Below are 23910 nucleotides of genomic sequence, written 5' to 3'. Positions count from 1 at the left end.
ATAGCGCCCCGTCATTGGTGACCCCGGGAGGAATAGCGCCCCGTCATTGGTGTCCCCGGGAGGAATAGCGCCCTGTCATTGGTGACCCCGGGAGGAATAGCGCCCCGTCATTGGTGACCCCGGGAGGAATAGCGCCCCGTCATTGGTGACCCCGGGAGGAATAGCGCCCCGTCATTGGTGACCCCGGGAGGAATAGCACCCCGTCATTGGTGACCCCGGGAGGAATAGCACCCCGTCATTGGTGTCCCCGGGAGGAATAGCGCCCCGTCATTGGTGTCCCCGGGAGGAATAGCGCCCCGTCATTGGTGTCCCCGGGAGGAATAGAAAAAAATGGCACATTACGATTTTTTTTATGATTTTATCCGATTAATCGATTAATCGAAAAAATAATCGGCCGATTAATCGATTATGAAAATAATCGTTAGTTGCAGCCCTAGATATATATATATAATAATATTCCCCCATTCACAGCTCTCCGTTTCTGCTGTCATGCATTTTTCCTTGTGTTTTGTTTGTCCTTTAGTGCGTGTTTTTAGGGAATTTTTTATGCATTTCCATAGACTGTAATGGGTCCGATAACGCAGGTAAATGCATGTAAAATCGGACATGCCTTATTTTTTTCATCGCAGTGTGTAGCTGTGGCTGGCCTCATTTGGAATCTATGTATTTTCATGATACGTGTTTAAATGACCTGCAAAACGCACAAGGGTGTAGGGAGCCTAATACTTGATCTGGGAGCTTGGAAGGTGCTTGTTTGTGTGGGAATCAAAGGTTACAGTTTAATTCTGATTGTAATGTGTATTGACCTTACTGATGTGCCCTTCTGGTTCAAATGAAGTGTGAATTTTAAATCCATTTTAAACGTATGCATGTTTTTTTTAAAACGGCTAATTGACCTGCGACCATGTGCGATGTAAACCAGTATATGCTTTTTTTTTTGTTAAGCTAGATGGTTTAGGGTAGGATGTTCAGTAGTATAACGTACATAATATCTATTGATCCACGTCTTTGTATTACATGTGTAGATCAATGTCTTTAGCTGGAGGCGTAAATGTTGCAGTCATCTTTTCCTTTTAGCTTTTATTGGTAGAGGGGACTGGGAAGGTTAATATCAATATATCGTACAGTTCTGCTTGTAGCAGCTCTCAGTCTTCATGTACTTGCTGAATCCATGGAGGTATCACCATAAGGAGTATTCTATAAAGCGGAGATAGACAAATCCCCAGAGCAAGGTAGCCAATACTCCATAAAAATGACAGCTGGTCCCTAACGTTTGAGGGTTTTTTTTCTAGTTGTCAATGGAGCTGACTATCAAGTTAATTGCTTTGAAGTCTTCCCAGAGCACTTGGCGACTAATGGGATACATTAATAAGTCTACAGTTCCAATGGGAACAGGCTTCCATTGCAGAGTCTCCTGGTGCTGAAGGGGGTCATCTAAATGTATATGCTGGCTCTGCTTGGGGCTGCATTGTACTGCCACAGCCTGTCAACACCTTTGTGGTGCTTAGGTCACACTGTCACTTACCACTGTCTCACTTCAAGCTGTCACTATCAGAGGCACAGAAAGCAAGTCTCGTTGTTGCAAAATTAAAATCTTAAAGGTTAAGTTCACTCTTTTTTTTTTCTCTTTCTAAATTCCAGCTCCCCTATATACCAATATAGCATTAATGTACTGTAATTTTGCAAAAATAAAACCTCTTTCCATTAATTCTACACAAGCTTACCTCACTCTCTTCATAGCTGTTTAACCACTTCTGGACCACGCCACGTACATTTACTGCAGCGGGACGGCCTCTCTGCACGGGATTGTATACCTGGTCTGGGGCGCCCAACCCCCCATAGCGACCAGCATCCGCTGTGATTGGACACAGCGGAAGCCAATCAGTGGGTCCGGGAGGACCCAGTGTCCACCGGGACCCGCCGATCGTTCCAGAGGCAGACAGAATGGCGGTCAAGGCAGATCACCGTTCTGTGACAGGAGAAGACAGAGCTCTTGTGTTTCTGCTAAGCAGGAACACGGATCGTCTTATAGTTAAAGCACCACCCAACACAGTTAGAAAGCACTCCCTAGGGACACAAATCCGATTTGTCCGCTGCAATGTCGCAGCCCCACTATAACTCGCTGATCGATGCCATTACTAATAAAAAAAAAAAAAATTACATAAAAATATCTCGTGGTTTGTAGACGCTATAAATTTTGTGCAAACGAATCAATATACGCTTATTGGGATTTTTTTTTACCAAAAATATGTAGCAGAATACATATTGGCCTAAATTGAAGAAGAAATTAGATTTTTTACATTTTTTTTAATTGGATGTGTTTTATAACGGAAAGTAAAAAATATTGTTTGTTTTTTTTTTTCAAAATTGTCTGTCTTTTTTTTTTTGTTTATAGCGCAAAAAATAAATACCACAGAGGTGATCAAATACCACCAAAAGAAAGTTCTATTTGTGGGGAAAAAAAGACATCAATTTTATTTGTGTACAGCGTTGCATGACCACACAATTGTCAGTTAAAATAACAAAGTGCTGTATCGCAAAAAGTGACCTGGTCATAAAGGGGGTAAACCTTACGGGGCTGAAGTGGTTAAACACACTGCTCGATTACTGCTGCCTTACTTCCTGGACAGACTTTAGGTCATGACACAGGAAGAAGTGGACCAGCTAAGGGTAGATGATGCAGGATGTGTGCGTATGAGATCAGCTCCTTCCTGTGTCATGACTTCAAGTCTGTCCAGGAAGTAAGGCAGCAGTAATCGAGCAGTGTGTTTAAAAAGCTATGAAGAGAGTGAGGTAAGCCTGTGTAGAATTAATGGAAAGCTGTTTTATTTTTGAAAAATAAGTACAATAATGATATATTGGTACATAGGGGAGCTGGAATTTTAGAGAAAAAAAAAAGTAAGGATTTGAAAATCGAACAAACATTTTTTTAACACAACTCTACTAGTTTATGGCCAGCTTATGATAGTTTTTTTTCTCATTCAGCCTGCTAAACAGTATAGATGGACAGATCTCCGCCGACAGCTTTTGTATGCTGACAGCCAGGACAATTGAGACTTGCATAGATGTAAGTGCTTAATGGTGTTCCTTTTTAATGATTTAAAAAAAAAAACATGTTTTTCCAGTTATGTAAATATGTGCTATCACGTCCGGTTTAGCGTGAATGCTGTGTCATAGAATATTTAACAGGTCAGGCTTTGTTGGGTTCCGTGCATACAGTTTTTGTTCAGTGACAGTCTCTTCTAGACCTGCATTGTGATAAAAGCTCTTTCTATGTGGAGCACGCTTTTCAATTAAGTCTGTCTGCAGTAACCTGGGCGCTGTAGTCTGACAGTGTTTAAATGGAGAACAAATTATGCTTAATGAAGCACTTCAGTTCATTTCATGGCCTCTCTTATATCTTTGTCAGGATTCATTAATGGCCATGTTGTAATGTTACACAAGCTATTGAGTGCATTAAATTGACTCAGAGCTGCGGGTTATTTAAGGTGATCCATTGTTGTGGGATAGAGTCCAGATGATGAAGTGGATTGAAGTCTGCAGATCGTAGAGTGATGTACAGATTAGGCCTGGGAGATTTTCCACAAAAAAAAAATCTGACGGTGTCCAAAAAAACAAAACAAAAAAAAAACAAAAAAAACTTGATTCACGATTCGAATCCAAGTGTTTTTTTTTTTTTTTTTTTTTAACACCGCACCGGTCCTGAATAGCTGCCAGCAGGAGTTTTTAGACAAGGCCGCGGCTTCGGCCTAGTCCGCGGCTTCCGGCCTCGCGGACCAGGCTGAAGCCGCGGCCTCACCTAGAAACTCCTGCCCGCAGCTCTTCAGGACCGGTGCGGTGAAAAAAAAAAAATAAATAAATTTTGAATTGATTTGGCCTCTCAACTCAATTCAAGATTTAAATTGATTTTTCCCCCAGCCCTAGTACAGATATATACCCAGTATAGAGACTGTTATTTAAAGTACAACTCTGCCTTTACTTCATTTTGCCCCAACTGCTCTCCTTGCCCTCCCCATTCAATACATACCCACTTCTAGTTACCCTCACATTGGTTGGTGACCACCACCACTGACTAAGGGGTCTCTTGTCCTCTTCAATGAGCTGGTGTGCATGCGACCTACTGGGCATGCAAGATGGTTTCTTTATAGGACTAAAGCTTAGTACACACTATGAGAAAACCAGACGAGCAATTGTCCGATTTTCCCCAAAGGTGCATACCATGATAACCGAAAATTCTATTAACTTGTAAGAAAATTCCTAAACGGCAAAGGTAAACTTAGCTGCATGCTGGTGTAGCAGAGGAAGTGAAGTAATGTATGTGACCTTTCCAGCTGCTTTCACCAAATATGTTTTGGAGTGTTCTGGTGGTTTCATCCTTTGTGAAATTATTGCACAAATTGAATAAAGATCGGACGATATGTTAGCGAACGAGAAAAATTTTCAAGCTTGCACCTTGTGTTTATTTTTTATGCCCGCATAATCAAGATTGGCTGTCAAAAGCACTATACTAATGAACAGATAATCAACTGATCATTCCTCTAACATAAATGTTTGTATGATTTCCTTATAGTGTGTACCGGCCATTAGTAGAGGATAATTCTGCTTTCAAGCTTTCTGGATGTCTGCTTTTCCAGTAGGTCCTGTGAGGATATACACGCTGAAGGTCAGTAAATTGCATCTTGCTGGTTCGGTGTAAAGGACAGGAGATAGAGACGGTGGTGTGTAGAAGTGGTCTTCAGCTAATGTATTTACAGTAATAAGACCAGGAAGACGAGGAGGCAGTTGGTATATGTTCATGTAACGGTAGAGCAGGAGTAATTTCCGATAACCGATAATTAGATTCCATCTTTATTGATGGGTTTAAAGTGATATTAAAGTGGTTGTAAACCCACATCGAAAAAAAAAAAAAAAGACCTGCAAGACAAAGGCATAATAAGCTCATTATGAAATATTCACCTGAGATCGAAGCCCCCGCTGCCGTGACCTTACACAGCAGCAGCTGGCGACATCGCTCCCAGAGTTACTTCCAGGTATCGCGGCTCCGGCGCTGTGATTGACCAGAGCCGTGATGATGTCACTCCTGTGCGTGCGTGTGGGAGCCGCTGGTAACAGCACACTCGCTGAAGCAAGTGGCACGTACATGCCATTGCTTCAGTGCGCATGTGCCGATAAGGTCGGCACATGCAGATACAGGGTGTGATGGGAGGGCCCTTGGAACCCAGAATCCCTTGGAAAGGTTGGGAAACCCTTGTTTCCGCTCCCCATGCACCTCTTATGTCTAAGTCACCCTGTGCCATCCTGGTACAGGGTGACTGAGAAAATATATCTTGGATTACTTAAAATGGGACAGTAATATTTATCCACAATATCTCTCAGGATATATGTAAAGATTATGCTTGGTTTGTTTGATTCTGAATTCATCATGTTAGTTGAGAGAGCTGATCACATTGGCCTCTGTATGGGCCGACTCCTGCTGGAGCTCCTGCTATTGTGAGAAGGTGTCCTGTGTTTATACTTATGATAATGTATAATCTACTGTGTGAAGCTCGGTGACAACAAGTCTGACCTGTAGTGAAATCCTGAATAATCATAACAATGCTCAGGAGGGCACGGAGTCACATCTGCTGCTTTAAGGGATTCGTTAATAAGCTCATGTTAATTAGGTTTCTGGTTACAGGTGTATTGTTAGAGTAATATGAGCCGGAGGTAGGAAGCTCCTCTTCTACTGTATATAAGACTTGTATTTTGGATCTAATAAAACAGTCCATGTTCAGCAACTAAACAAGTATCATCTTGTTTTGTGCTTGTGAGCGGTTGGAATATCCGATATCTATATTCAGACTGGGAGGAAGCGGTATATAACGAAAGTACTCAAGCGGAGTGGAGTGTGGAACGTTTCGTTGCATTACAGGGGATATCTCCTAAACCATGCAGGGTTGGAGATATCCAGGGTAGCTACAGGTAAGCCTTATTATAGGCTTACCTGTAGCAAAAAGTGTGTTGTAAGGGTTTACAACCACTTTAAGGCAATTTTTTTTGTTTTTTTTAAAATAACAAACATGTCATACTTCCCCCGCCGCTGCTCCTGTCCCCTCCCTCTTGCCAAGTGCCCCAATAGCAAGCAGCTTGTTGTGGGGGCACCCGAGCAGGCTTGCTCCCGAGCTGCTGCTCTGTGTGTATCTATTCAGACAGAGGTCCGTGGCTCAGCCCCACCCTGTCTCTCCTCGGTTCACTATCTGTGATTGAATGCAGCGGGAGCCAATGAGGAGGGAGAGTTACTGGAGAGCCAAGGCTCTCGTGCACATAGCTTGATCACGATGGAGCTTGGGTAAGTTTTAGTTGGGGCTCGGGGGGGTTGGGGGCTGCTGCACACAGAAGGTTCTTTACCTTCATACATATATAATGCATGAAGGTAATAAACCCTGAGCCTTTAGAATCACTTTAATATAGCTACTTTCAAGGTGGCCAAGCTCTATATTCTTTGTCTGGCTATCCTTGGACAGCAGTGGGGGAAATCAGCAGCAAATTGGAAGAATGATGTTCTACAGGCTGTTTAGAGAAGTCACAAGACTCTCTTGCGAAAGTACCATGCACCCTTGCCGCCATTGTACAAATTTGCTGCTCCTGCAGGTCCTGCTGGTCCATGGATACCAGGCGCTCCACACCCGCAAACCCCCCCCCCCCCCCCCCCCTGGCAAAAATATTTTATAAATCACTTTTTCAATATTTTTTCACGGTGCTTCTAGGGAAGGGGGTGGGTGGTATGTGGCAGTGGATGGTGTCAGTAGTTTTTATTTTTAATAATTTATTTTTTTACAATTTAATTTGTTTTTAATTTTTTTTCAAAATGCTTTTTGGGGGAGGGGGTTGGGGTGGTGGAGAGTGTTGGTAGGGCAGGGGAGAGTGGTGTCAGTAGTTTTTTATTGTATTTTTTTACACTTATTCATTTTTTAGAATTTTTTTACAATAATTTTTTAAAATATTTTTTTGGGGCCTTTGGTGAGATGTCAGGGGTCTAAACAGACCCCTGACAATCTCCCCTTTGAACAAAGGGACTGAGGACACAGATTCCTCAGTCCCTTTCTCAGCACTAAAAATGAATGAACAGGAGACAGAGGCTCTTGTTCATTCATAAACTGAGCAGAGTAAACACAGTTTAAAAGTGTGCTTGTAAGAACGCTGCGCAAATAAGGTATGACAGAAAGTATTGCAACGACCGCCATTTTATTCTCTAGGGTGTTAGAAAAAAAAATGTATAATGTTTGGGGGTTCTAAGTAATTTTCTAGCAAAAAAAAATATTTTTAACTTGTAAACAACAAATCTCAAAAAGAGGCTCGGTCTTTAAGTGGTGTGAGTGAACGACAAAGTGGATCCTGAGGAAGCTATTTTTAAGGCAAACATATCAATCTACTTACCTTTCTTCATGTCTTGATGCATATTCCTTATACCAGACTATAGCTGATGATGGTACGTGTTTTTAGGTTTTGCTAATTTTAATGTGGAATTAAAAACTTAATTTTACGGACTGTGTCGTTTTTTAATATTCATTTTGGCACATAAATCCCTTTTTTTTTTTTTTCCATTCCATTGCCCCTTGTTGGGAATATATGGAAAGTTACTATTTGTAACTGTAAACTGTACAATTAGGTTTGCAGTTAAAGTAGAAGTAATTGAAGAACTTGCTTTTTCTTATTTTGCATAGAGTAAGGGAGGGTTATAACCTCTATAATTGTTGTTTTTTTTTTTTTTTTTTGGTCATCTGTGTCCCATTGGGGGGATTTCCCTTCCCCTTCCTGTCCCATAACCAAAACTAGTGAGTAGAAATTCCTCCAAAGTGAGGGAACCCCTGCTTGTCGCTAGCACTTGTTTCTCTATTGGAAGATTTCCCCCTATATTCCTGTTCTGGTGACAACCCAAAATATGGATTTATCTTTCACTTTCAGAAATAAAAGGACAAATAGAGCGAGTAAATGGCCCTATCGGGGACACAGACAGCAATACAAACTGAAAGGTGATCTAATCCCGCAACCCTCTATCCAAAAGGATTTTGTCTTTAGTTATACTTTAACTGAGTTCAAACTAGGCATGTGATAAGAACATTGCATCAGCAGAAGTTGCCCTCCTTGAAAACCACGTTAAAACAATCATTAGACTAATGCCGCGTACACACGAGTGGATTTTCCATCAGAAAGAACTTGGATGGTTTTTCCGATGGAATTGGAAAGAACTTGGATGGAATTCCGCTCAAGCTTGGCTTGCATACACACGGTCACACAAAAGTTCTCTGAACTTTCGACCGTCAAGAACGCGGTGACGTACAACACTACGACGAGCCGAGAAAATGAAGTTCAATGCTTAAAGCGGGGTCCACCTATCTATTGTTTTTTTTTTTTTTTTTTTTTTTTTTTTTTTGAGTTCATTCACAAACTTTTCTTCTCAGCATTACATACTCACATATTGTGTGTAATATGTCCGCCTGTGTCAGATTTCGTCAGAAAGAATAACTTATATTATTCACTGCAGGCGGTTTCCATCTTCATTGTGGGCATTTGAAGCCCACAAGCATTTATTTCCTGGATGTGGTGAATGCTGTGCTCCCAGCATTCACCACTCGTTCCCGCACATGCTCATTGGCATCCTGGGAAGCCTGAGACTAGCTCCCAGGAGTCTGGGAGAGGCTAGAAACACGCCTACTCCCACGGGAGGAGAACCAGGAAGTGCAAAGAAGAATAGAAAAATAAAAGGTAATTACGGCGATTAAAATTTTTTTAAACGGCATGTCAGCATCTAGGCAAGGAAGAGAATACATACAGATATTGTTCAAAATTTGGGTGGAACCCCGCTTTAAGAGCATGCTTCGAATTGTTTCCGAGCATGCGTAGGAATTTTCTCAATTTTTTTTCTGACGGAAAAATTGAGAACCTGCTCTCAATCTTTTGCTGGCAGGAATTCCACCAGCAAAAGTCCGATGGAGCATACACACGGTCGGAATTTCCGACCAGAAGCTCACGTCGGACTTTTGCTGGCAGATTTTCTGATCGAGTGTATGGGGCATAAGTAATATGGAGCTGAGTTTAAATGGAAAATGTCCCTTTTCCCTTCTTGACCCCTCAGTCCTTGCCGATGAGGGTGGTGGTGGGTTACGCATATTTTCATCATCTGCTCTGTTTGAATTCCCCAGGTGTGTGACAAGTTAGCTTTAAAGCTGCCACTGGTATATTTTATACCTTGGCAGCGGCAGGGGGTTTTACATACACTCCTGGCTGCTAGAGCAGTTGGGAATGTTTGTAAATTTGACAAGTTCACTGTCGCCTGTCAGAGGAAATCGATTGGACGCCTGTACGCCCTGTATGTTTGCCCCCCCCCCCCCCCCCCTATACATCCTCCTGCCATGTTTCCTGGGCTCCGCCAGGTAGAGGGGAGAGAGATCATTGAACACGTGCTTGCTGATCTCCCCCCCTACTAAGAATTATGTGAAAAAGTTCACTTCGGGTCCAATTGCCACTTTCCGCGGCTGCTGTGGCTGGGGAAGAAGCTATAATTTCAGAAATAGAAATCTTAATAGTTTATCAATTAACACAATGGAAAGTGAAATGAACAGAAGAGAAATCCGAATCAATTCAATATTTGGTGTGACCTCCCTCTGCCTTCAAAACAAAATCAATTCTTCTAGGTACACTTGCACACAGTTTTTGAAGGAACTCAGCAGGTAAGTTGTTCCATATGTCTTGGAGAACTAACCACAAATCTGTGGATGTAGCCTGCCTCAAATCCTTCTGTCGCTTAATTTAATAAACAGACTCCATTAAAATTGAGATCAGGGCTCTGTGGGGGCCAAACCATCACTTCCAGGACTTCTTCTTTACTCTGAAGATAGTTCCTAAAGACCTTGGCTGTATGTTGTCCTGCTGCAGAATAAATTTGGGGCCAATCACACGCCTCCCGGATGGTATGGCATGATGGAGAAGTATCTGCCTGTATTTCCCTTTTTATATGTACTTCAAATGTATATTTATCCTTATTCCTGCAATTTGGCTTTAGGTATTTTAAATAAAGGGAAGCCTTTGGGACTTTTGCCCATCAGAGGTGTTTCAGAAGGTCAGATAAATGACATACGTGCGAAGAGGAAAAGGTGATAAAAACGTGCAGTATTAAAATGGGGGAATATAACCTTTTGTCCTCCTGCTAAAATTAAAGCACCAGAAATGACTCACCCGCGCCCCCGGTGATCCCCAGCCATCTGGTATCCTGAAGATAAAAGATGTGGAAAAATAATTACTTTTCTCAAGAGCAAGAACCATAACAGCATTGCAATGTCAGATCTAATTCACAGAGTAATAATTAGTTTAACATGATCTTTCATTGCTATATTATTGGTGCACTTTAACAGTTAGTCGCTTTTAGAGAAAACTATTTACAATTGGACCTATGCGAGAATGGGAAAATGGAAGCCCAACTCCAGGATCACCACCTCTCTGAGGACTTCTGGTTTTATTGCTGTAAATCTCCAGCTAGACCGGAAGAAGCTGATCAAGTACAGGCTATGCTCAGTCGGCAATAAAAGGTTGCAGAGGTGACATTAGGGATCTAATAAACCCCTGATGTCTCCTTAAAGAGAACAAGTCATCTGCACTATGCTATCACATTGGGGAGTTCAGCTCCTTGTCATAGCAATAAAATGAAAGTATAATTAAAGGCAAACCTTTTTTAGTTTTGTATGGAGTGCAGAAGCATTAGAACACCTGTCAGTTTCTATTGCTGTCTGTGCCCCCTTTCTATTTGTACTGTACTATTTGTACTGTTTACCATTATCTATCATTAAAAGTGAAAGTGAAAGAAAATCCCCTATTTTGGGTTGTCTCCAGAAAAATAATAGGGGGGAAATTGTCCAATGGGGCACTAGTTCTGGTGATCCGGGGGTCCCTAATGAATTCCCTTAAAGCGGAGTTCCACCCACTTTTACAACTTGGTCTTAAAAGGAAAGACCACCCCTCCACCCCTCGTTTTTGGATAACTATTTTTTTTCTTACCTTTTCTGAAGTACATAGTGTACTTCCATCCTAACTCGGCCGGGGCCCAGTGCGTCATTTCCCTCTTCTCCCCCGCTGCCTTCTGGGACCTGTGTGTGTCCCAGAAGATGACGGGGCCATTCAGAAAGCACGCATGTGCAGTAGAAAACCAGCTGGGAAGCCTGAAGGCTCCACTGCCAGTTTCCCTTAGTTACAGTGGCGGTGCCTGCACCCGATCCGATGTTTCCTTGACAGGTAAGTGTCCTCATTAAAAGTCAGCAGCTACAGTGTTTTTGTGGGGTTTTTTTTGCGGCTGAAACACCACTTTCGTTTGCAGGGATTTCCTCTCACTTCCTGTTTGGCTATGGGACAGGAAGTGCAGGGAAATCTCCGCAGTGGGACACAGATGGCGAAAAAAATGTGACAGGGGTTATACAGTATTTGATCCCCTCTGATTTTGTATGTTTTCCCACTGACAAAGAAACGTTCAGTCTATAATTTTAATGGTAGATTTATTTTAACAGCGAGAGAGAGAATAACTACAAAAATATCCAGAAAAGCGCATTTCAAAAAAAGTTTTATAAATTGATTGGCATTTTAATGAGTGAAAAGTATTTGATCCCCTATAAATCAGCAAAATTTCTGGCTCCCAGGTGTCTTCTATACAGGTAACGAGTTGAGATTAGGAGCACTCCCCTAAAGGGAGTGCTCCTAATCTCAGCTTGTTACCTGTATAAACACACCTATCCACAGAAGCATTCAATCAGATTCCAATCTCTCCACCATGGCCAAGACCAAAGAGCTGTCCAAGGATTTTAGGTACAAGATTGTAGACCTACACACGGCTGGAATGGGCTACAAGACCATCGCCAGGCAGCTTTCTGAGAGGGTGATAACAGTTGGTGCGATTATTCGCAAATGGAAGAAACACAGAATAACTGTCAATCTCCCTCGGTCTGGGGCTCCATGCAAGATCTCACCTCGTGGAGTTTCAATGATCATGAGAATGGTGAGTAATCGGCCCAGAACTATACGGGAGAATCTTGTCAATGATCTCAAGGCAGCTGAGACTATAGTCACCAAGAAAACAATTGGTAACACACTACGCCGTGAAGGACTGAAATCCTGCAGTGCCCGCAAAGTCCCCCTGCTCAACAAAGCACATGTACAGGCCCATCTGAAGTTTGCTGGGTAAAAGTGTTGTGGTCAGATGAGACCAAAATCGCGCTATTTGTCATCAACTCCCCGTGTTTGGAGGAGGAGAAATGCTGCCTATGACCTCAAGAACACCATCCTCACCATCAAATATGGAGGTGGAAACATTATGTTTTGGGGGTGTTTTTCTTTTAAGGGGACAGGGCAACTTCACCACATCAAAGGGACGATGGACAGGCATTGAAAATGGGTCATGGTTGGGTATTCCAGCATGACAATGACCAAAAACACAGCCAAGGCAACAAAGGAGTTGCTCAAGAATAAGCCCATTAAGGTCCTGTAGTGAATGAATGAATGATTTGTAAAGCGCTGCAAATGCGAACTGAATCGCCTCAAGGTGATTGTAGTGGTCTCATCCCCTAGAAAATACGTAGAGGGAGATGAGGGTTCGAGTTACCAAACATCAGCCTCAAAACCTTAATTACTTGGAGAGGATCTGAAAGAGGAGTGGGACAAAATCCCTCCTGAGATGTGTGCAAACCTGGTGGCCAACTACAGTTAATGTCTGACCTCTGTGATTGCTAACAAGGGTTATTTCTCTCATTAAAATGCAAATCAATTTATAACTTTTTTTAAATGCGTTTTTCTGGATATTTTTGTTGCTATTCTGTCTCTCACTGTTAAAATAAACCTACTATTAAAATTATAGAATGATCATTTTCTTTGTCAGTGGGCAAATATACAAAATCAGCAGGGGATCAAATACTTTTTTCCCTCACTGTAACCGTCCCTTGCTCTATCCAAAATGAAAAAAAAATGCCTATAGTTATATTTTAAAGCTGAACTCCAGGAATTCAGCAACTATGTAAAAAAGTGCAGGCATACTGTGAGTTAAGTCCATCAAGGTGCATGCCTAGTGGCGGCTGGTGCTCGAAGTTTTTGGGGGGGCGCAAACAAACTGAAAAATTCAGAAAAAATACCCCATCAATTGCAGCCTCACTGTGCCATCAAACGCAGCTGCTGTGCCCGTCGAACGCCGCCACTGTGCCCATCAAATGCTGCCACTGTGCCCCGCCTGCACTTACCCTGTCTCGGGGCAGCAGGTGACAGCGGCGATCGGTGTCCTCTATGTCCTCAAAGTCTTCTCCCGTCCCCTCCTATGATTGGACACCTGATAGGCGTCCAATCACAGCACCTGTCGTTTCAGCCAATCAGGTGACTGGTAACAGACCCGAGCACCTGATTGGTGGAGAGGCGGTTCAGTGTTAGGAAAGCAAATATTCATTCATTTTTCTAACACACCTGTGTGAGCTGTGAGCGCCAAGCTCCTGTCCACATTCCTTAACCACTTAAGCCCCGGACCATTTGGCTGGCCAAAGACCAGAGCACTTTTTGCGATTCGGCACTGCGTCGTTTTACCTGACAATTGCACGGTCGTGTGACGTGGCTCCCAAACAAAATTGATGTCCTTTTTTTCCCCATAAATAGAGCTGTCTTTTGGTGGCATTTGATCACCTCTGCGGTTTTTATTTTTTGCGCTGTAAACAAAAAACACGCATTATTTTTTACTTTTTGCTATAATAAATATCCCAAAAAATATATAAAAAATTTTTTTTTTCCTCAGTTTAGGCTGAAACGTATTCTTCTACATATATGTTTGGTAAAAAAATTGCAATAAGCGTTTGGTTTGCGTAAAAGTTATAGCATTAACAAAACAGGGGATAGTTTTATGGCATTTTTAGTAATAATTTTTTTTTCTGTTAGTAATGGCGGCGATCAGCGATTTTTATCGTGACTGCGAAATTATGGCGGACAGATCGGACACTTTTGGCGCGATTTGGGGACCATTCACATTTATACAGCGATCAGTGCAATTAAAAATGCATTGATTACTGTGTAAATGTGACTGGCAGTGAAGGGGTTAACCGCTAGGTGGCGCTGTAGAGGTTAAGTGTGTCCTAGGGAGTGATTCTAACTGTGGGGGGGAGGGGCTGTGTGTGACGCAACACTGATCACCGATCCCGATTACAGGGAGCTGTGATCGGTGACAGTGTCACTAGGCGGAACGGGGAAATGCTTGTTTACATTAGCATTTCCCCGTTCTTCCTCTCACGCTCACGAAGCTCCCGGCGAGCGCCCACAAACCGCCTCTTAAAGGGCAACGTACAGGTACGTGATTCTTCCTGTACGTGCCCTTCTGGCGGGAAGCGGTTAAGGACTGCTTCCAGCACCTCCTAAAGTTGCCTGCAAGTGGTCATCTGCTCATGTCCTGCACATCCTGCTGGCAACCTGTGCTTCTTTGAGCATGATACCCTCTGTGCCAACTTCAGGGGTATACTGTGCTCAGCCGCAAGGGGAGCCACTCTCAGCATCTCGGCCTCAGAAAGGTAATTTGACACCTTTGTATTTTGTGTATGTGTTGACATAATACAAAGGCTTCTGTGATTGGGCAGGAAGAGGGGGAGGACAGCTGCATCGACTCTACACTTGAAGTTGCTGAGACCAGAGCGTCCAGTGTCAGAGCTGTCTTCCTGGCGTACAAAAAACCTGTCAGATGTAAATAATGAGGTGGCATGCGCCATCCTGTCTTACTAGCACTATAGGAAGGTGTACAATTCTTTTTCCTGAGGGCCACGCAGAGTGCTTTCTTCCCTGCTGGCTTGGATGAGCTCAGTGGCCATGGCAGGCGAGAGAGCACACTACCCATGTAGGAAATAGACTGCACTCTGGTAGACTTTTGTGAATGTGGCTCAGTTTTATTTTAACAGAGTAGTGGCATGGTTGAAACAAAAAGAAGAAAAGGGCGCACCAGCCTTGTGCATTAACTTTTAAAACATTTATTAAATTAAAAATAGTAAAAGAAGTGACTCACAAGCGATTGGTGGAGGAGGCACAACATAAAATCGCACCAGTAGACAGTCTGCGATTTGGGATGAGCGAAAACCTTCCAGGGGTCGTGGAGGAACGCACAGATGTTGCAATCCGCTAACGCGTTTCGAGGGGAGAGTCCCCTCTTCTTCAGAGCTATGCAGTGGCATGGTTGTAAGTTCTCATCAGCATAGTGTGCCACCGCAGTGTGACAGCGTAGTGTTTTTTTTATAAAGGTGAACTAACCTTTTAAGTAATCTTAAAGTGATATTAAAGTCTTGTTTGTTAGAAAAAAAAAACCAAACATGTTATACTTACCTGCTCTGTGCAGTGATTTTGCACAGAGCAGCCCAGAGCCTCCTCTTCTCAGGTCCCACGTCGGCACTCATGGCCCCTCCCTCCTGCCCCCACAGCAAGCAGCTTGCTATGGGGGCACCCAAGCTGAGCCACTGCTCTGTGTGTCCATTCAGACACAGAGCTGGGGCTCGGCCCCACCCCGTCCCTTCCGTCTCCTGATTGGCTCACTGGCTGCGATTGACAGCAGAAGGAGCCAGTGGCTTCTGCTGTTACCAAAAGCCAATCGGGAGTGAGAGTCCCTGGAGATGAAAGGCTCTCCTGGACATCGCTGGATCAAGAGGGGGCTCAGGTAATTATTATGGGGGGCTGGGAGGGGGGGGGGGATGCTGCACACAGGAGGTTTTTTTACCTTCATGTAATTCATGAAAGTAAAAAACGTGTGCCTTTACAACCATTTTAAGGTCTAAAATGTGCGTTTTAACAAGTGCAAAAAATGAAAAAAAAAATGGTTTCGGTGGCGAAAAGGTTAAGGGGCTGACATATATTTAGTGTGCTTCTTACAGCCATGAAGCTTCCTTTTATAAAGTATTGCATTATACAAATTGAATTTTGCCATTAGATTTATTTTTCCTGTCGTGTTATTTAGGCTGAGATATTAGGCTGATTTATGATTTGACTGCAGGTTATGCGTATCAGAGTTAGTCAGAGTTAAATTGGAGCATTATATCATACTTGCTCCCCCTCCCATCCAGCTTTAGGGCTCATGCACACGGGTGCTGAGATTTATGCAGGATGCTGCTGGCAGAAAAATCCTGTGTAGAAATGATCTTTAGTGCATCTCTGCTTATACATACCCACATGCATAAGTCTGTATAAGTTGAAATGCGTACAGGCAGATATACGGGGCTCTTATACTTTATTGATGTATACTTCTTTTCCATGGCCTCCTTGAGTGTCATTCACTTGGCAGTGGTGGCGAAGACACAGAATGACTGAAGGCCGCGATCGTTCTGCACTGCCTAATGAACTGACTCATTCGTAATCAGGGGGAGATATAAGGATCAATAATGTGTCAGTGATGGTGGAAGCACAGAATGACATCGGCAGTCAGTCGTTCAGAATGAAAGAACGCAGAGATCGTTCTGTGCCTGTATGGCCGCCGCTGCCCACACATTGTTTGTGTTTACATCTCCTCCCTGGCTCTAAATGAGGCATTCACTAGGCAGTGGCACATATGGCCATGTCCATTTACAGTGCCTTGAATAAGTATTCATACCCCTTGAAATTTTCCACATTTTGTCATGTTACAACCAAAAACGTAAATGTATTTTATTGGGATTTTGTGTGACCAACACAAAGTGGCACATACCGTATTTATCGGCGTATAACATACACTTTTTCCCCCCTGAAAATCAGGGGGAAATTGTGCTTGCGTGTTATACGCTGATCCCTGCTGCCTCGGAGTGGAAGGAGGGGACGAGCGCCGCTGGATTACACACAGCCACGATCTCCTGTGTATCCGGCGCTGTCACACACAGTCCCGCCCCCTGGCCCGGCATTGGACCACTGCTCTGTCCATCATATGAGCCGGGCGGGGCTGTGAGTGACTGAGCGCCGGATACACAGGAGATCGCAGTTCTGTGTCATCCAGCACTGGCGCGGCTGCAATCGTCTGCAAAGGCGAATCTGCAGATGTGTACTAAACAGGCTGCAATAATGGGCATGTTAGAGGCTGTAATAATGGGCACATTAGAGGCTGCAGATGGGCACTAAACAGGCTGCAATAATGGGCATATTAGAGGCTGCAGGTGGGCATAGATCAGGCTGCGTTGATGGGCACTGGTGAGGCTGCAGAGCACTGACCCTTATTTTAAAATTTAAGTTTTTTTTTCCTGAAACTTCCCTCTTAAAGTTAAGGTGCGCGTTATACGCCGATAAACTGTGAAGTGGAAGGAAAATGATAAATTGAAAACAAAGCTCACAAAGTTCACATTAAAGTAGTCTCCGTCGCAGGGGTTCTCACCATCAATGTGATAACCAAACAGTGCTTACCCTCGTGGCTCCTATTTGCAGTGCCTCTGCTTAGGCCTCCAGCCTTGGTCCTCCAGACCATCAAACACACAGTCCCAGTGCTCAGGCACTAAACGCTGAATTGTCCTCAGCTCTGATTGTTTCTCCTACAGCTCAACATCCTTACAGGCTCGGGCCTTTCACTGTCCCAGCGTGGACAGTACGGAGCAACGTGCTCCTAACGGCTCCCTTTCACAGACTGACCCCCCTCAGGAGCGTGGGGCCACTCATCTCTAAGGGTCCTTTCACACAGGTGGTCCACCTCGGCGGACTCCACTTTACTCAGCAGGGGATTGCTCCGCTGATCCCCGCTGAACAGGTGGATAGATCTGTCTCCACTCCCTATGCAAAGACGAACCTGTCAGAGCCCCACTTTCCTCTATGGGGATAAAAACGGACCGCCTGTCCTTTTTCATCTGATCCCATCTGATCTGCCAGACAGATGGAAAATAGGGTCACCATCCATCTGGATTTCACGGACAGGATCAGATCGGATAGCAGCGGGTGTCGGGATATATGTCACCGCTGACATCCGCCGCTCCATAGGAGTGAATGGAGGCTTTGATCAAATCTGCCTGAAAAACTGGCAGGCGGACCTGATCGAAAAGCCAGTGTGAAAGGGGCCTAATTTTGGCTCTAACATAAGCCCAGCACACGCCTGTATCATTGTTGTGCCTGTTTTTTGCGAAACCTGGCCCAAACCCGCCAAAATACACAGTGGAAGGGCTCGCCTCTCTACAATACGTATTGCGGTTGGCAAGTGATTAAATGTGGTTGCTGCATCAGTCCCCCCCCCCCCCCATCATTTTCACCAATTAAGCATAATTTCTGGATAAAGAAGCACAGGGGGCACCTACCTCTGGACAGCAGCATTGTCAGTCTGGGGGGAGGGGGGTGTTAGTGTTTTAAAATATAAATTTGCTAGTCCATCTATCAAATTGAAGCGAAACTTTAGCTAACACTTTATAAGCTGTTACAGCAACAATTTTTTTCCCTTTAGGATAAAGCTTTTATTTGAGTAAATAAAAGCTGATCTTTTAACCACCACTGCCAGACAATGGTTTGTCTTATCTATGTAAACTCGTACATTCTGCTGGAGAGCTTGTGCTTTTGAAAAACAGAAATACTGGCCAGATCATGAGATGACAATAGAAGAAAGAAAGCCTAAAAAAGAAAACAAATGCAGCCTTCACTTCTAAAAATTGGTAAGCTGCAATATAATAAATGTTTGCTTTTGGGTTTCATACCGCTATAAAGAGAATTGTGGGTACAAGGACTGTGGAATATGTCACAATATACACACAGTTTTAAGTCCCTCCCACTAATAATTTCCCTGGAAGTCCGAATGACTGGGTGGCAATGCAGAAGCACAACTGGGAGACAGGGACCCCATACACACTATTAGATATTCTGCAGTTTTTTGTCTTCAGATTTACCAAAACCATGTAGTGCAAGGGCCTGCCTTATTGCATACAAATTGAAACTCTTAAGGGCTGACCTCATATTATATGGTTTTGGTAAATCTGAAAACAAAAATCTGCAGACAATCTAATAGTGTGTATGGGGCCTTTTGTTTTATTTCCCTATAACAAGCAATGCCTGAACAAGAGCCTGTTTGGCAAGATCACCTGGAAACGGTGGCAGCTGGTGCTAAACTTTTTTGGGGGGGGCAGCCCTCCATGGTCCCCCCCTGCACTCAGCCCTCTGTGGTGCCCCCGCACTCAGCCCTCTGTGGTGCCCCCGCACTCAGCCCTCTGTGGTGCCCCCGCACTCAGCCCTCTGTGGTGCCCCCGCACTCAGCCCTCTGTGGTGCCCCCGCACTCAGCCCTCTGTGGTCCCCTCGCACTCAGCCCTCTGTGGTCCCCTCGCACTCAGCCCTCTGTGGTCCCCTCGCACTCAGCCCTCTGTGGTCCCCTCGCACTCAGCCCTCTGTGGTCCCCTCGCACTCAGCCCTCTGTGGTCCCCTCGCACTCAGCCCTCTGTGGTCCCCTCGCACTCAGCCCTCTGTGGTCCCCTCGCACTCAGCCCTCTGTGGTCCCCTCGCACTCAGCCCTCTGTGGTCCCCTCGCACTCAGCCCTCTGTGGTCCCCTCGCACTCAGCCCTCTGTGGTCCCCTCGCACTCAGCCCTCTGTGGTCCCCTCGCACTCAGCCCTCCGTGGTCCCCTCGCACTCAGCCCTCTGTGGTCCCCTCGCACTCAGCCCTCCGTGGTCCCCCTCGCACTCAGCCCTCCGTGGTCCCCCCCGCACTCAGCCCTCCGTGGTCCCCCCCGCACTCAGCCCTCCATGGTCCGCCACGCAGTCTGTCCACCATGTCCCCCCGCAATCAGCAATCCACGGTCACCCCCCCACACTCAGCCCTTGACAGTCCTCCCCCCCACAGTCAGCCCTCTACGGTCCCCCCTCGCACTCGGACCTCTGCGGTCCCCCCCACGCACTCGGCCCACCGCGGTCCCCCCCACGCACTCGGCCCACCGCGGTCCCCCCCACGCACTCGGCCCACCGCGGTCCCCCACGCAGTCGGCCCACCGCGGTCCCCCACGCAGTCGGCCCTCTGCGGTCCCCCACGCAGTCGGCCCTCTGCGGTCCCCCACGCAGTCGGCCCTCTGCGGTCCCCCACGCAGTCGGCCCTCTGCGGTCCCCCACGCAGTCGGCCCTCTGCGGTCCCCCACGCAGTCGGCCCTCTGCGGTCCCCCACGCAGTCGGCCCTCTGCGGTCCCCCACGCAGTCGGCCCTCTGCGGTCCCCCACGCAGTCGGCCCTCTGCGGTCCCCCACGCAGTCGGCCCTCTGCGGTCCCCCACGCAGTCGGCCCTCTGCGGTCCCCCACGCAGTCGGCCCTCTGCGGTCCCCCACGCAGTCGGCCCTCTGCGGTCCCCCACGCAGTCGGCCCTCTGCGGTCCCCCACGCAGTCGGCCCTCTGCGGTCCCCCACGCAGTCGGCCCTCTGCGGTCCCCCACGCAGTCGGCCCTCCGCGGTCCCCCGCAGTCGGCCCTCTATGGCCCCCCTCAGCCACCCCTGGTCCCCCCCTGCACTCAGCTCTCCACGGCCCCCCCTCCACGGTCCCCCCCTACCCCCCCGCACTCAGCCCTCCACGGTCCCTCCCCGCACCCACTCCTCCACAAGCCCCCCCACACTCAGCCCCTCTGTGGCTTCCTCGGCTTCTCCTCCCAGCCAACCCAATCCGCCTCCCTGTCCTGATTGGCCGGGAGGAGAAGCCAAAAGAGAATAGTGAATATTGATTTACTAATGTCACAAGTGGGTGAGTTCTGCGCCCTGAGCCGAACCTTTTTCAAGCCAATTAGAGCCTCCGGCTCTAATCATGGTGCCCCGCATGCAAACTAGGGGGGCAGTGCCACTCATGCCTGGAATTATTATGGCTGGGTTCACACTATTGCAAATTGGATGCGGTTTACAACAGATTCGCATAGCAGAAGATTGTGACCGGCTCTCTGTGGAGCCAGTTCACACATCCCCGGAGCGGCTACGGTGTGAATTGCACAGTTCTGGGCATCTTTTGATCCATTTCAGGTCCGAATTCAGCCAAAAATTTGACCTGAAATCAGACCTGAACTGATGAATGGAGATGTACCGCCTGCTGTGACCCGCTCCATGTTCTAGTGTGAATCCAGCCTAAAAGACGACATAACCAAAGATAACGTTGTCCCTTATGCCTCGTACACACGACCGGACTTTACGGCATACTTTGCCCGGTGGACTTTTCAACTGACTTTCCGAATGAACGGACTTGCCTACACATGATCAACCAAAGTCCGACGGATTCGTACGTGATGACGTACGACCATACTAAAATAAGGAAGTTCATAGCCAGTAGCTAGTAGCATACAGACGAGCGGACTTTTCGACCGGACTCGAGTCCGTCAGATAGATTTGAAATGTTTCAAATCTAAGTCCGTCAAACTTTTGAGAAAAAAAAGTCCGCTTGAGCCCACACACGATCGAATTGTCCGCCGGACCAAGTATGCCGGAAAGTCCGCTCGTGTGTACGCGGCATTAGGATTCCCTTGGGGTTCATGGAAATAAATAAAGGGTCAGAAATTGGAGTCTCACAACTTGGAGTGAAGCATCCACATGGAATGTGGTATACTAGTAGAAACTAGGACTGTGTATAAAAGAAGAGTTTAGAACTAGTCCATGTACATTAGAGCTACATGAAAAGAGACTTTTTTGGCAGCGGTTCCTCTGGCACTTTATGGAGTTCAGAAGGAACTGTCTCAGTAGTTATTATAGTATTTCGGTATGAACTATGTTCTTGTGTTTACTTGTTACGAGATCCATCCTCCCACAGTGATGGGCATGAAGGTTATTTACTGCTTGACACAAGAGTCCGATTAGGCCAATTAGCACCATAGATTGTTTCCTGCCCTGTAACTGAACACCCTCATTTGAAGTTCTTTCTATTCAGTCTACAGAAGTGGTGAGGTTCCCGCTGACTGATGAGCAGTAAGTGGCTGTCAGTTTGCTCAGCAGCTGTATAACTGAAGAACCCTTATATGTGAGGAGTGGAGAGCTTTTATTAGAGGAGTAGTAACAATGACTCCCGTAATCCAAGGCTGCTCCTGTCATTTCTCTGGCAGCTGGAATGTGCAGCATTTCATTGTAAAATCTGTAATTCTAGAAATAAATTAAAGACCAGGTCCTCACATTTTGCTCGCCCTTACCCCATGGAGCATATGCATTTTTTTCAATGGTCACTTGATGTCACAGATTCTTTTCCTCCTCTTTTGTCCTTGGTGATGAGCAGGTCCTAAATGAGGACACCGTCAGTATGTGAAATAATTACTGGAGCATTGATTGGTGATCTCAGGGTACGCTCCAGGGGGCGGAACTTTGACACCCCAAGATCACAGGTGGGAGGATCTTTGATACCCTGTGGTCACAGGAAATGGGTTGAATGATGCTGGGCATTGTTTAACCCAGGGGTCTCCAAATTTTGGAACCACTTGGTATATTTTGTAAATATTCACAGACCAAAAACAAAATCAGTTATAAATGAATGTAAATTGTAATCAATATATTCCCTCTACTAGTGCTTAACAGAGTTCCCCCATTACATCCAGGAGTGCCCAGAAGATGCCCCCCTTACATCCAAGAGTGCCCAGAAGATGCCCCCCTTACATCCAGTAGTGCTGAGCAGATGCCTCCTTTACATCCAAGAGTACCTAGCAGATGCCCCCTTACTTTCAGGAGTGCCCAGCAGATGCCCCTCTTACATCCAAGAGTCAATGGCAACCCTAGGGGGGGGGGCAGAGGGGGCCCTGACCCCCCAACATTATGCTGTGCCCCACCATGTGCCCCCCCAAAAAAAAAATTTTTTTTTTTTTACAAAAAATCAATGTCTAAGAGGGAGAGAGTCCCCAGTCAGCTCCTGCGGGTGATTCCTCCCCCCTCCCCTGCTCGCTGACACTGCATAATGCGAGCATTCACACAACCACGGCCGCCTGATCTGCTCCTTCACCTGCATCCTCATTGGCAGGGAGAAGAGCGAGTTGCAGGAAGGACTCCACCAGGACTTTCAGTTACTGAAAAAACAGACTGATTTCTCCCGTCCTTAGGACAGGAGGACCAGCCTGTAAATTCCAAGAGATGCCAGACCAGAGCTGTCAATAGCAGGGGCAGGACAGCAAGAGAAGACTGGGGAACCCTACAGTGGCAGAACACCAGGGCCCGGAGGCAAGAAAACTTTTGCAACCCTGATAGTTCTCCCACTGCTTTGGATCCTTATATTTTCTTGATATGCTGGTGACATATATCTATTGTTTTCTGCCACCCTGGGGGACCCCAATACAGTAGGAAGGGAGCTCACTGCAGAAGAACATGTGAAAGGGCCCGTTGTGGGGTCGTAGTAAAGGGCCCCAGGATATATATATATATATATATATATATATATATATATATATATATATGCATTTTATAGTTGCCCCCCTACTTTTGTCTCTGTCCCCCCATGTGTCCCCCCCTAAATTTGAAAGCTGGAGACGCCACTGCCAAGAGTACCTAGCAGATGCCCCCTTCCATCTAGGAGTGCCCAGCAGATGCCTTCCTTACATCCAGGAGTGCCTAGTAAATGCCCCCTTTCACCCAGGAGTGCCCAGCAGATGCCCCCTTACATCCAATAGCGCCTAGCAAATGCCCCCTTACATCCAAGAGTGCCCAGCAGATGCCCCCTTACATCCAGGAGTGCCCAGCAGATGCCCCCCTTACATCCAGGAGTCCCTCATTACATGCAGAAGCACTTATCCAAGACCCCCTTAAATCCAGGAGTGGACATCAGAGCCCCCTTACCCTTCAGGAGACAGTACAGCAGGGTGGAAGCCAGGAGGTGGAACAGGTCTGGTCAGACGAAATCTGAAATCTTCCTGTAAATTCTTGGGTCAAGGCAATCAAGTCATTGGTTGCTAGGACGGTCCTTGCAACCAAACACAGAGGAGGAGGAGGTCCTAGCAACCAACCACAGTGGAGGAGGAGGGGGGGGGTCTTCACTGGGGACTTG

The 23910-nt window shown here is 46.0% G+C and overlaps 1 protein-coding gene across 1 annotated transcript in view; it reads left to right on the top strand.

The window, feature by feature from the left end:
- Positions 1-23910, top strand: part of MPP7 (MAGUK p55 scaffold protein 7) — a gene marked incomplete in the record, with an annotated part of 615576 nt that overhangs the window by 79935 nt on the left and 511731 nt on the right. Inside the window, 1 exon segment of the mRNA XM_073629838.1 lies at positions 4571-4663.

The sequence above is a fragment of the Aquarana catesbeiana genome, linkage group LG05 (assembly GCF_042186555.1).
Source record: "Aquarana catesbeiana isolate 2022-GZ linkage group LG05, ASM4218655v1, whole genome shotgun sequence".
Taxonomy (NCBI): domain Eukaryota; kingdom Metazoa; phylum Chordata; class Amphibia; order Anura; family Ranidae; genus Aquarana; species Aquarana catesbeiana.
The sequence above is the reverse complement of the archived record's forward strand: the minus strand, read 5'-3'. Positions and strand labels throughout refer to the sequence as shown.